Genomic DNA, 13128 nt, shown 5'->3' with positions numbered 1-13128 from the left:
GAGGGCCTCTTTCTTACCTTCATCTGACAGGGGTGGGGTGAGATTGGGTGTTGTTGCTAGGCTTTTATAAACATACTTTCTTCCAGAAAAACACTTGAAATTTAATAGTGGGTCCCTAATTATATAAAAGCAAAGTTGTTGTTGTTTTACCGGTTTGCTAACATACATACTATAACAGTGCCAAAATCTTTACATTTTTCTTCAACTTTTTATCAAATTCAAATATATTCTACTACTTTAAGTTTCACATTCCCAAGCCAGTAAACACTACATTGAATACAGTACTTGTATCATAATACGTAACGCTTGGATATTTTTTCACTTTTCGCAGAAAATGGAGATTGCATATCAATAGTAAAACAATCGTGGTACAAAAAGAGACAAGAGTAAACATATATTATTTAATGGCTCATCAATCGAATATGTCACTGATCATAAATATCTTGGAATTCACTATACAAATAAAAACTCTTTCAAAACTTCTATAAAAGCAAATTGTGAATCTGCCACGAAGACCATGTACTTTGTATTACGTAAAAGTAGAACATTTAATCTACCCATAAAATGTCAATTATATGTCTTCGATGCTATGGTAAAACCAATTCTATTATATGGTTGTGAAATCGGGGGTTTTGAAAATTGTAAACAAATTGAATCTGTTCACCTTAACTTTCCACGTAAATTACTTCCCATTAAGAAAAGTACACCTCTATACATGTTGTATGGAGAACTTGGAAGATTACCGTTAAGTACTTCTATCAAATGCCGAATGGTATGTTTTGGGTCTAAGGTCTTATCTTATTCTATATCAAATGTTATACAATGAAGTCTGTATAAACAATAGCTGTAAAAAATGGATAAAACGTTTGGAAAGTATTTTCAATGAAACGGGCTTCAGTTTCTATTGGTTAAGCCAACAAGCAGTTCCTCCTAATGTCCTTAAATCTATCATGTCGTTAAGATTATCTGACATAGCAACTCAAACATGGAATGCAGAGATTATACATTCTTCTAAAGGTATCACATATCGCATATGTAAAACTGAACTCGTCCTTGAAAAGTATTTATTAGTTATCCCTTTCTCGTTGGCTGTAAAAGTCCTTCTGTTTAGAACCTCATGCCACCATTTACCTATGGAACCAGGTAGGTGGCACAAAATCCCTCCCAGTGAACGAAAGTGTAAACTCTGCGACATGAGCAATGTTGGTGAATTCCATTATATTTTTGTTTGTCCTTTTTTCAAACCCCAACGGAAAATATATGTTCCAATTTCATATGCTAAAAACCCAAATATGTTTAAATTTAAAGACCTTTTTAATTGTAAAAAGATAAATGTTATTAAGAAACACTGTGCATTCTGTAATGTCATTATGAAAACTGTAAAATCCTCCATGTAAACCATCCTGCCATCTTATGTATTTACTGTTTGCAAATTTGTACCTCATGTGCGGAGGATCTGAGCGTTAATTAAGTTCTGTTCTGTTCTGGAGATGCAAGCTGTCGAAATTAATCAGACGAGCTGGAAGATGTTAATCAGCTAGGACAATAGAAATTCTAGGCCCTGATGACCAGTTTCTGACACGACCGACAAGCCTATAAACAATTAACTAAGAAAACCAGCGCATCAAAACTTGCATACCTTGACCAACATGTGGTAAGCTATTGTTATCAATTTCAAACTGGACTGATGGGTCATTCATTCATTTCGCCTGAGAACCTCTCTGTCTGTTTTTTAAAGATAAGTCACTTTTAGTTATTACTTTGCCAATTTTGGTTAAATTTGCTAAATTTGGTTAAACTTTGTTACTCTGCTGGTACAATGAACTTATCAAAAGTACGGTTCGAAATCTGCGATTTGGCGGCTATGTGTTAATTTCGTGTAGTTCAACTAGACATCAAATACTATACTGAATAATAGAGAATAATAGACAGTCCCCGATTAAATACCAGCATTAGTATTCCAGTCGTTTAAGGATCAGTCTAACATATTACGCCATTTTAGTTATGGAAGTCGTGGATGCTTATTAAATATTATGTTCAATGTGTATAACGTTTTCTGTATCAATGACTTGGTGGTCAACGTGTTCTATGATCTGCATTTATATTTTTTGTCATGTTATTCGACTCATTGTTTGTATTTTCACGGGAAACATTTCATGTTTCAATATAATGATTAGCATAGCATCGACAGCTGAATGTATTTATTTAAAGCTAACCAGTCTGTGACCATATATGTTAGAATACAATACACGAAAAGTAAAACTGTTTCTCTAGCTAAATACGCACAGACTTGGCAATGTCTTTTAAATATTTTTCATATAAGTGCATCCGCACTATCGTGAGGCGCCGGTAGATTGTGTGTTTCATGTTGTAGAAAAGTCTATAAAGATACAGGCATTTCAGTTGCAGTCTCATATATAAGAGTTACAATACTGCGAATCTCCAGCATTTCTTTTATAAACTCTTTCTCATGTTTTCTAAGTTAGGGCGGTCGGATAGCCTGTTGGTTAAAGCGTTCGCTCGTCACGACGAAGTCCCGGGTTCGATTCCCTACATGGGTACAACGTGTGAAGCCCATTTCTGGTGTTCCCCGCCGTGATATTGCTGGAATATTGCTAAAAGCGGCGTAAATCCATACTCACTCACTCGCTGTTATAAGTTATTTATTTATAATTGGTAAACGTCAGAAGTTTTTGTGACACCTGGCCCAGTGTTAAAATGTTTAATCATCATTATCTTGAAGTAAGTATCGGCAGTTACCTCGTTTAAGTAAAGGCTAAGGTTCGACGCACGCTCGGCCGTCAGCCATTGTTCACGTGGTGCACGCACCGTGACGCCCGGCTTAAGCCCAAGGTATCTGTACCGTCGTTACCCTGGTTACAGCACCTATGTCATCATTGTTATATTTTCAACAAGGCACCAGTAATGTACTTCACTTATTTCACACTTGAAATGTTATATTCAGAATATGAGGTAATCAAGTTTAAGAATATTTGGAATGAATTATTAAGTGAAAGTATTTTACTATACTGTAATGATGAATTCATTATACAAGAAGAGTATTGAAGGATCATCATTTATGCCCATATTTTAACTGAATTTATGAATGATGTAAGTTATGAATATGATTGACATTCACGGAGCGCAATGTGTAAGTGACCACGGCGCTTTTAATATGGTACCTTAATGAGTCCACTCTTATATAACTCATTATCATTTCCTAACTATTAATTTCTATATATAAATGCTTTACAACATAGAGTCAAACATCATCTAAGTATTCTTTTTCATAGTTAAAACATTCTAATGAGCAATTAGCGTTAATTGCTCATTAGGATGTTTTAATTATGAAAAAGAATACTTAGATGCTGTTTGACTGTATGTTGTTGCCTCTGAGATCACATATCATAAGCATGCCTGCATTTCGCCTCAGAACCTCTCTGTCTGTTTTTGAAGGCGTGGAGATCCCGGCGTTAATTTCCCGCAACAATTCTAGGCATAAACAGTCCTTAAAACAGACTGTTTCAATTCTACTAACGCCAGAGCGAAGGCGATGTACACCTCGCGTAGGTTTTAGTACCCACATGAATCATTTTATGTCAACATTAGAAGGATCTGTCAGAGCTTATATCAATCATATTCATATTCGTGTCCTGTTGGGAGGTGAGTTATATTTGAAAACACACGTGGAATATGTTGTTATTGTGACATTTTAATGGTACTTTGGAAACAAAATTGCATATGTTAAACTTCATTAGTCGAATGCATAGATACCAGCATTTGTTGAATTCTTAGTATCGATGAATAGTCACTGCTTCGGCTATGGCTAGAGGTAGAATATCTTCTAGTTGTACTTTATATGTAGCGGATATGACATGTCATGAATACAGGACAACGCCAGGGTGTATTGAAGAACAGTAGCCATGCTATTAGGTGCCCATGTTTCAATGATCTGCGATTACATTACAGCCAGTGCCATGGTACGTACACCCCGTTCCTATTTGAATAGTTAGAGTTAGAGACTCGGTGGCTTTGTGTCTTCAGTACTTTGTCTACTAGTGGCTGCCATTACAGTTCATGGGAACAACAAAGGGGCGCGGCATAGATTGACGGGGAGAGCGCGGATGCACAATGGTTTAAGATGAAATAGTCTACTGAACCACATGTTCACGTTATTCCGTATTCATTATTCGTTTATCCACACAAGTGTCATGTGGGCGATTTCACATTGCATCAACACCGCACTTATTATCCAGATTTCACTGTAAAAGTGTCTCGTCTTTGTAAATTCTCAATATCTAATATGTTTTAGATATATTTGTTTTGAACTACTTCGAACTTGTTTGTTAACATGGATTTCTTTTGGTCCCTATTGGAATAAAATGGATCACTATGTCAGTTAATATAAAGAGTATGTACAGTGTACATGTGTTAGGACATGTATCGTCATCTCATTTTAAGGACATGTACAATCATCTCATTTTTAAGGACACGTACCATTATCTCACGTGTAAGGACACGTTTCATCACCCCATGTGTAAGGATATGTATCGTTATCACATATGTAAGACCATGTACCATCATCACAGTGAAACGACATGTACCCTCATGTCCATGTAAGGACATGCACAATCATAACAGTGTAAAGACATGTGCCATCATCACAATGTAAGGACATGTGCCATCATCACAATGTAAGGACATGTGCCATCATCACAATGTAAGGACACGTTTCATCACCCCATGTGTAAGGATATGTATCATTATCACATATGTAAGACCATGTACCATCATCACAGTGAAACGACATGTACCCTCATGTCCATGTAAGGACATGCACAATCATAACAGTGTAAAGACATGTGCCATCATAACAATGTAAGGACATGTGCCATCATCACAATGTAAGGACATGTGCCATCATCACAATGTAAGGACATGTACCCTCATGTCCATGTAAGGACATGCACAATCATAACAGTGTAAAGACATGTGCCATCATCACAATGTAAAGACATGTACCCTCATGTCCATGTAAGGACATGTACCACCATCACAATGTAAGGACATGTGCCATCATCACAATGTAAGGACATGTACCACCATAACAGTGTAAAGACATGTGCCATCATCACAATGTAAGGACATGTGCCATCATCACAATGTAAGGACATGTGCCATCATCACAATGTAAGGACATGTACCCTCATGTCCATGTAAGGACATGCACCATCATCACAATATAAGGACATGTACCACCATCACAATGTAAGGACATGTGCCATCATCACAATGTAAGGACATGTACCACCATCACAATGTAAGGACATGTGCCATCATCACAATGTAAGGACATGTACCACCATAACAGTGTAAGGACATGTGCCATCATCACAATGTAAGGACATGTGCCATCATCACAATGTAAGGACATGTGCCATCATCACAATGTAAGGACATGTGCCATCATCTCAATGTAAAGACATGTGCCACCATCACAATGTAAGGACATGTGCCACCATCACAATGTAAGGACATGTGCCATCATCACAATGTAAGGACATGTGCCATCATCTCAATGTAAGGACATGTGCCATCATCACAATGTAAGGACATGTGTCACCATCACAATGTAAGGACATGCACAATCATAACAATGTAAGGACATGTACCACCATCACAGTGTTAGGACATGTACCACCATCACAGTGTTAGGACATGTACCATCATCAACGTGAAAGGATATGTACCACCATCACAATGTAAGGACATGTGCCACCATCACAATGTAAGGACATGCACCATCATCTCAATGTAAGGACATGTACCACCATCACAATGTAAGGACATGTACCACCATCACAGTGTTAGGACATGTACCACCATCACAGTGTTAGGACATGTACCATCATCAACGTGAAAGGATATGTACCACCATCACAGTGTAAGGACATGTACCACCATCACAATGTAAGAACATGTACCACCATCACAGTGAAGGTATGTGTATCATCATCACAGTGTAAGGACATGTACCACCATCACAATGTAAGAACATGTACCACCATCACAGTGAAGGTATGTGTATCATCATCACAGTGTAAGGACATGTACCATCAGCACAATATGAGGATATGTACCTTCAGCGTAGCGTAAGGACATGTGCCATCAGCACAAAATCAGGAGATGTACCATCATCTTATATATAAGTACATGAACCAACATCAGAATATAAGGACATGTATCATCATCTCATATATAAGAACATGTAGTACCTTGTACCATCATCACAAGATAAGAAAAAGTACAATCACCACAATGTAAGGACATGTTTCACCATCGCATATGTAAGGACATGTACCATCAATCACATATGTAAGGACATATATCATCTCATGTGTTAGGACATGTACCATCATCACAATGAAAAGGACATGTACCATCATCACAATGAAAGGAAATGTACCATCATCACAATGTAAGGAAATGTACCATCATCACAATGTAAGGACATGTACCATCATCACAATGTAAGGACATGTACCATCATCACATATGTAACAGCATGTACTATCATCAGTCGTGTAAGGACATGTACCATCATCAGAATGTAAGTACATGTACCATAATCTCACGTGTTAGGACATGTATCATCATTTAACGTGTAAGGACATGTACCATCATCTCACGCATAATGACATGTATCATTATCACATATGTAAGAACATGTACCATCACCACAATGAAAGGACATGTACCATAATCACACGTGTAAGGACATGTACCATAATCACACGTGTAAGGACATGTACCATCAGCTCACGTGTTAGGACATGTACCATCATTTCATGTGTTAGGCCATGTACCATCATCACATATGTAAGGACATGTATTATCATTACAATGTAAGGACATGTACCATCATCTCAATGTAAGGACAGGTACCATCATCAGATCGTAAGGACATGTACCATCTGCCCATATATAAGGACATGTACCATCATCACAATGAAAAGACATATACCATCATCACATATGAAAGGACATATACCATCATCACATATGAAAGAACATGTACCATCATCACATGTGTAAGGACATGTCATAACAAGGACATAAGAAGATGGACCATCATCGGAATGTAAGGACATGTACCATCATCACCATATTAGGACATGCACCATTACCGCATCTGTAAGGATGTGTACCATTATCACAATGTAAGGACATGTACCATCATCATAATGTAGACACGTACCATCATCACAATGTAAAGACATGCACCATTACCACATTGTAAGGATGTGTACCATTATCACAATGTAATTATAAGGACACGTACCATCATCACAATGTAAGGACATGGACCATCATCATAATGTTAAGACATGCACCATCATCACAATGTTAGGACATGCACCATTACCGCATGTGTAAGAATAAGTACCATCATCACAATGTAGCTAGACATGTACCACCATCACAAAGTAAGGACGTGTTCTTTCACCACAATGTAGACACGTACCATTATCACATACGAGTATATAAGAAGATGGACCATCATCGGAATGTAAAGATATGTACCATCATCACAATGTTAGGACATGCACCATTATCACATGTGTAAGGATGTGTACCATCATCACAATGAAAAGGACATGTACCATCATCACAATGAAAGGAAATGTACCATCATCACAATGTAAGGAAATGTACCATCATCACAATGTAAGGACATGTACCATCATCACAATGTAAGGACATGTACCATCATCACATATGTAACAGCATGTACTATCATCAGTCGTGTAAGGACATGTACCATCATCAGAATGTAAGTACATGTACCATAATCTCACGTGTTAGGACATGTATCATCATTTAACGTGTAAGGACATGTACCATCATCTCACGCATAATGACATGTATCATTATCACATATGTAAGAACATGTACCATCACCACAATGAAAGGACATGTACCATAATCACACGTGTAAGGACATGTACCATAATCACACGTGTAAGGACATGTACCATCAGCTCACGTGTTAGGACATGTACCATCATTTCATGTGTTAGGCCATGTACCATCATCACATATGTAAGGACATGTATTATCATTACAATGTAAGGACATGTACCATCATCTCAATGTAAGGACAGGTACCATCATCAGATCGTAAGGACATGTACCATCTGCCCATATATAAGGACATGTACCATCATCACAATGAAAAGACATATACCATCATCACATATGAAAGGACATATACCATCATCACATATGAAAGAACATGTACCATCATCACATGTGTAAGGACATGTCATAACAAGGACATAAGAAGATGGACCATCATCGGAATGTAAGGACATGTACCATCATCACCATATTAGGACATGCACCATTACCGCATCTGTAAGGATGTGTACCATTATCACAATGTAAGGACATGTACCATCATCATAATGTAGACACGTACCATCATCACAATGTAAAGACATGCACCATTACCACATTGTAAGGATGTGTACCATTATCACAATGTAATTATAAGGACACGTACCATCATCACAATGTAAGGACATGGACCATCATCATAATGTTAAGACATGCACCATCATCACAATGTTAGGACATGCACCATTACCGCATGTGTAAGAATAAGTACCATCATCACAATGTAGCTAGACATGTACCACCATCACAAAGTAAGGACGTGTTCTTTCACCACAATGTAGACACGTACCATTATCACATACGAGTATATAAGAAGATGGACCATCATCGGAATGTAAAGATATGTACCATCATCACAATGTTAGGACATGCACCATTATCACATGTGTAAGGATGTGTACCATCATCACAATGTAGACATGTACCATTATCACAAAGTAAGGGCATGTACTTTCACCACAATGCAGACATGTACCATTATCACATATATAAGAAGATGGACCATCACCGGAATGTAAAGACATGTACCATCATCACAATGTTAGGAGATGCACCATTATCACATGTGTAAGGATGTGTACCATCGTCACAATGTAGACATGTACCATCATCACAATGTAGACACGTACCATCATCATAATGTAAAGACATGTACCATCATCATAATGTAAAGACATGTACCATCATCACAATGTAGACATGTACCATCATCACATATATAAGGACATGCATCATCATCATCATAATGTAAGGACATGCTACATCATCACAATGTAGACACATACCATCATCACATATATAAGGACATGCTACATCATCACAATGTAGACACGTACCATCATCATAATGTAAGGACACGTACCATCATCGTAGTGTAAAGACATGTACCATCATCACAATGTATACACGTACCATCATCATAATGTAAGGACATGTACCATCATCACAATGTAGACACGTACCATCACCACATATATAAGGACATGTACCATCATCACAATGTAGACACGTACCATCACCACATATATAAGGACATGCACCATCATCATAATGTAAGGACATGTACCACCACCGCACACCCTTCAAAAGTGGCAAAGGAAGGAATATCATCCCCCAAAATTGACGCCATGTCCGCATGGATGGCTGATGGGTATACTTGATGACATCGCGGTTGCGAATTTGGTTCATTTTTATCAAGAAAGGATACCTAGTCACTCTGATGCCTGCAGAAATATGCTGCCTGGTTGTGTGTTCAGCCTTCCCTTTTATGTAACCTGTGTATCTGACTGTTAGGACCATGGCTTGCTGCATTGTGATGCAAGGCTACTGCTAACCTAAGTGGGTCTTTGCTTGATTGACATTGTCAATCGAGCTCTAACGTGCTTTGGCATTTATGTTTGTCGAGATTGCATTGGCCACCTCTCGCGTTTTAGATTACGGGTCTGAGTTTGGCTCGGTGCACGTGGCTCCTAGTGGAAGCAATGAATTCTACGCAGATTGTTTAAAACTTTCTCAAAGTTGCCATTATACGCTTACGTAATAAATAGGCCGGTAGGGAAAAAATCCACGTGAGCAAAGGATATGTACATTTTGTCACTCCAAAGCAATTAATTACACATTCCACAATCGGATGTACTTCCCTTTTAACCTTACAAACTAACACCCCCATTTAATGTTACTTTTTTTCATGCACCCCAACCCCCATGAAATACATGTAACATTTGTTCATAGACTTGAATCAAAGAAATTACGATCTATATTAAAATTATTTGAAAATCTATAAAATTAAAAATGAATAGAACTAATGTATGCATATGGACATGTATAGGAAAATGGCCGAATAACGAGCCACATGAACTTAGTTATTTGTTACAGTGAATAAAGCCCTACCTCTTTTAACAAAACGTGCTATTGTATGTGTAGTATTCCTATTTTAATTAATCATTACATTTGTTTTCGCAAAAAGATATCAAAGGATACACATGCACACATAACCTATCCACCAGTGTTGAAAAAAACAACACGAAAAATGGTGATCTGTTTATCTGTTCAGCAAGCCTATAACTTAACGTAGACTCTATGAATTGAAATTATTTCACACAAAAATTAACTGGCTTTTGATATATGATCGGAAGGGACATGATGAGAGTCTGCTTGTGAACCTCTTTGCGGCGGGTGGCACCAGTCTGAAGAAATCTGGATTTGCAAAACAATTACAGACTTGCATGGGATCTTTCTGTGTCATGGTTAGTTTATCTTAACGCTTTGTCTCTGAAAATGTGTTATTTTGATAGAAACAAGCAAATGCATTTAATTTGAAAACGAGCCCTAGTGAGATGGACATTTCAAGCCCAAACAGTGGGAAATGTAGGCTTGCTTCATATAGGGCAATACCATTACAGTAAGGGCTGGGTGGAAGGGAAAACAATATGGTCCAGGGACTGTGAGACAAACTACCAGGCCGAGGGCTGTTTGCCGTCTAAATATTTAGGTCTAAGCAAATCGAGCCATCTGAGACAGTGATGCCACACTTGTTTGCACCCATCAAATACCAGTCACCTCTGTCACTAGTTCTCTTTCCCAAAAGAAAATTAAAACTAGAAATGTCGGAAGCGTATATTTCTAAACCTATAAAATTACTATTTAGATACATGTTTCAAATTCAAAGTGATCAATGTACCTCGAGAGCAAGAAAGTAATATTCATATAAGTGATGCTGGTACAATTTTGTGTCGCCATTGTGTAACGTAGCATTATTATGCATGTCAAATCACAATAACACATACTTTTTAAAATAGACGAATTTTATGTGGGTAATGCTTTAATCTCTACATTAAGAATCCCGAAAGAAAATTAACCTCTTTATATCACCAGTATGCCCAAGCTTGTTCTGTTATGCCAATAGTCCAAACTCGAGACGCAACAACATATCAGATTGCACTGGTCCAGGCTGACCCAAGCGGGATTCCGTCAGTTCTCCATGCGATACTCACACCGTAGTCTGCCCCTATTCTTAATAACTTTGGAAAATGTTTTATCAATTTATGTGCTGTTTTAAATGTTCACATTATGAATGGCCGCTGAGGAAGTGATTCCGAGAAAGGTGATTTTACATTTGTTGGCAATGCTGGAGCAAGTGTTATCGACTACATAATTAGCACCATAGATATATTTGACTTGTGCCAAAATTTTGATATTGAGTCACGCCACGAATCACAGCACCTGCTAAGTACACTGATTCGAAAAATAAGTATAAAGCTACTTGCAGAAAAAAAGAAACAAAATTTTCATGGATAGAAGCAGAAAAAAACTAGAAGAAAGTATCAGCTCATCAAAACAGTTTTGGACGACCTTGAAAAACATCAGCAAAAAGAAGGAAACTAAAATTAACATAGAAATGCATAAGTGGTTTTATTACTTCAAAAATCTTTTCAGCGGTGATGATTCCACAAATAACTTCCAGTTGAACACTTTTGATAATGATGAAACCAATTTTGCAACGGAAATATTAGATTCCCCAATCTCAAAAGAAGAAATTAAATCTGTTATTCAAAATCTGAAAAACTTGAAAAGCCCGGGATTTGATAAACTTATAACAGAATTCTTTAAATACTCTCTTGATAATACCCTGTCGTATTTGGAAATATTATTCAATGCAATAATGGATACCTCTTACTTTCCAAAAGGTTGGACACTTGGAACTATCGTTCCAATTCACAAAAAAGGCTCAGTGACTGATGTTGAAAATTATAGGGGGATTACACTTACCAGTATATTCAGTAAGATATTTCTTAGCATTATTAATAAACGTTTGGTATTGTGGTCGGAAGCACTTGATAAGATTGAGGAAGAGCAAGCAGGTTTTCGACAAGGTTACTCCACCACTGATAATATGTTTATTTTCCAGGCTCTTATAGATATGTATATTCAACGTAAACGTGGAAAATTGTATGCTATATTTGTAGATTTTTCGAAAGCATTCGATTCAGTCTGTAGAGATAAGTTATGGTATCTATTTAATTCACATGGTGTCAGTAATAAAATGGGTAAATTGTTATGTGGTATTTATAAGGAAGTTAAATCATGTGTTAAATAAAACGGCATGTATTCAGATTCTTTTATATGTCATACTGGTGTACGCCAAGGATGTGTATTAAGCCCTTTTTTGTTTTTGCTTGCAGCCCAAATCAAAAGAAATTATGATGATGGTATACAATTACATCCTGAACTTATAAAAATATTTATGTTACTATTTGAAGATGATATAATCATGTTCTCGGGTACTGTAACTTTGATAAATCAGCTAGAATTGTACTGTGATACGTGGAAACTTAATGTTAATCTAGATAAGACAAAAAGTGTTTGTATTTAGCAAAGGAAATATGCTGTCAAAAAACGAAAAGTGGTACTTTCGGGGACAATTACTCCAAACTGAAACCTCATATAAATATCTTGGTGTAATATTTTCAAGTAAATTATCATGGAACCGACATATATGTAATGCAGCAATCCAAGCTAAAAAGATGCTATTGGGCATTTTACAAACGTTTGAACATTTTAGCGAGTTTGCTTATAAATCTTTCTTCAAAATCTTTGACACAAAAATAGTTCCTATTCTTTCCTATGGTTCAGAAATATGGGGTTTTGCAGAGGCTAAAGAAATTGAAT

The 13128-nt window shown here is 37.0% G+C and overlaps 1 pseudogene; it reads left to right on the top strand.

Annotated features, from left to right (window-relative positions):
* The first annotated feature begins 517 nt into the window (after positions 1-517).
* Positions 518-1397, top strand: LOC139470861 (uncharacterized; annotated as a pseudogene).
* Positions 1398-13128: the final 11731 nt, after the last annotated feature.

The sequence above is a fragment of the Haliotis cracherodii genome, unplaced genomic scaffold (genome assembly GCF_022045235.1).
Source record: "Haliotis cracherodii isolate W230 unplaced genomic scaffold, xgHalCrac1.p SCAF_21, whole genome shotgun sequence".
Classification (NCBI taxonomy): Eukaryota; Metazoa; Mollusca; class Gastropoda; order Lepetellida; family Haliotidae; genus Haliotis; species Haliotis cracherodii.
This window is presented reverse-complemented; position numbering and strand designations above follow the sequence as displayed.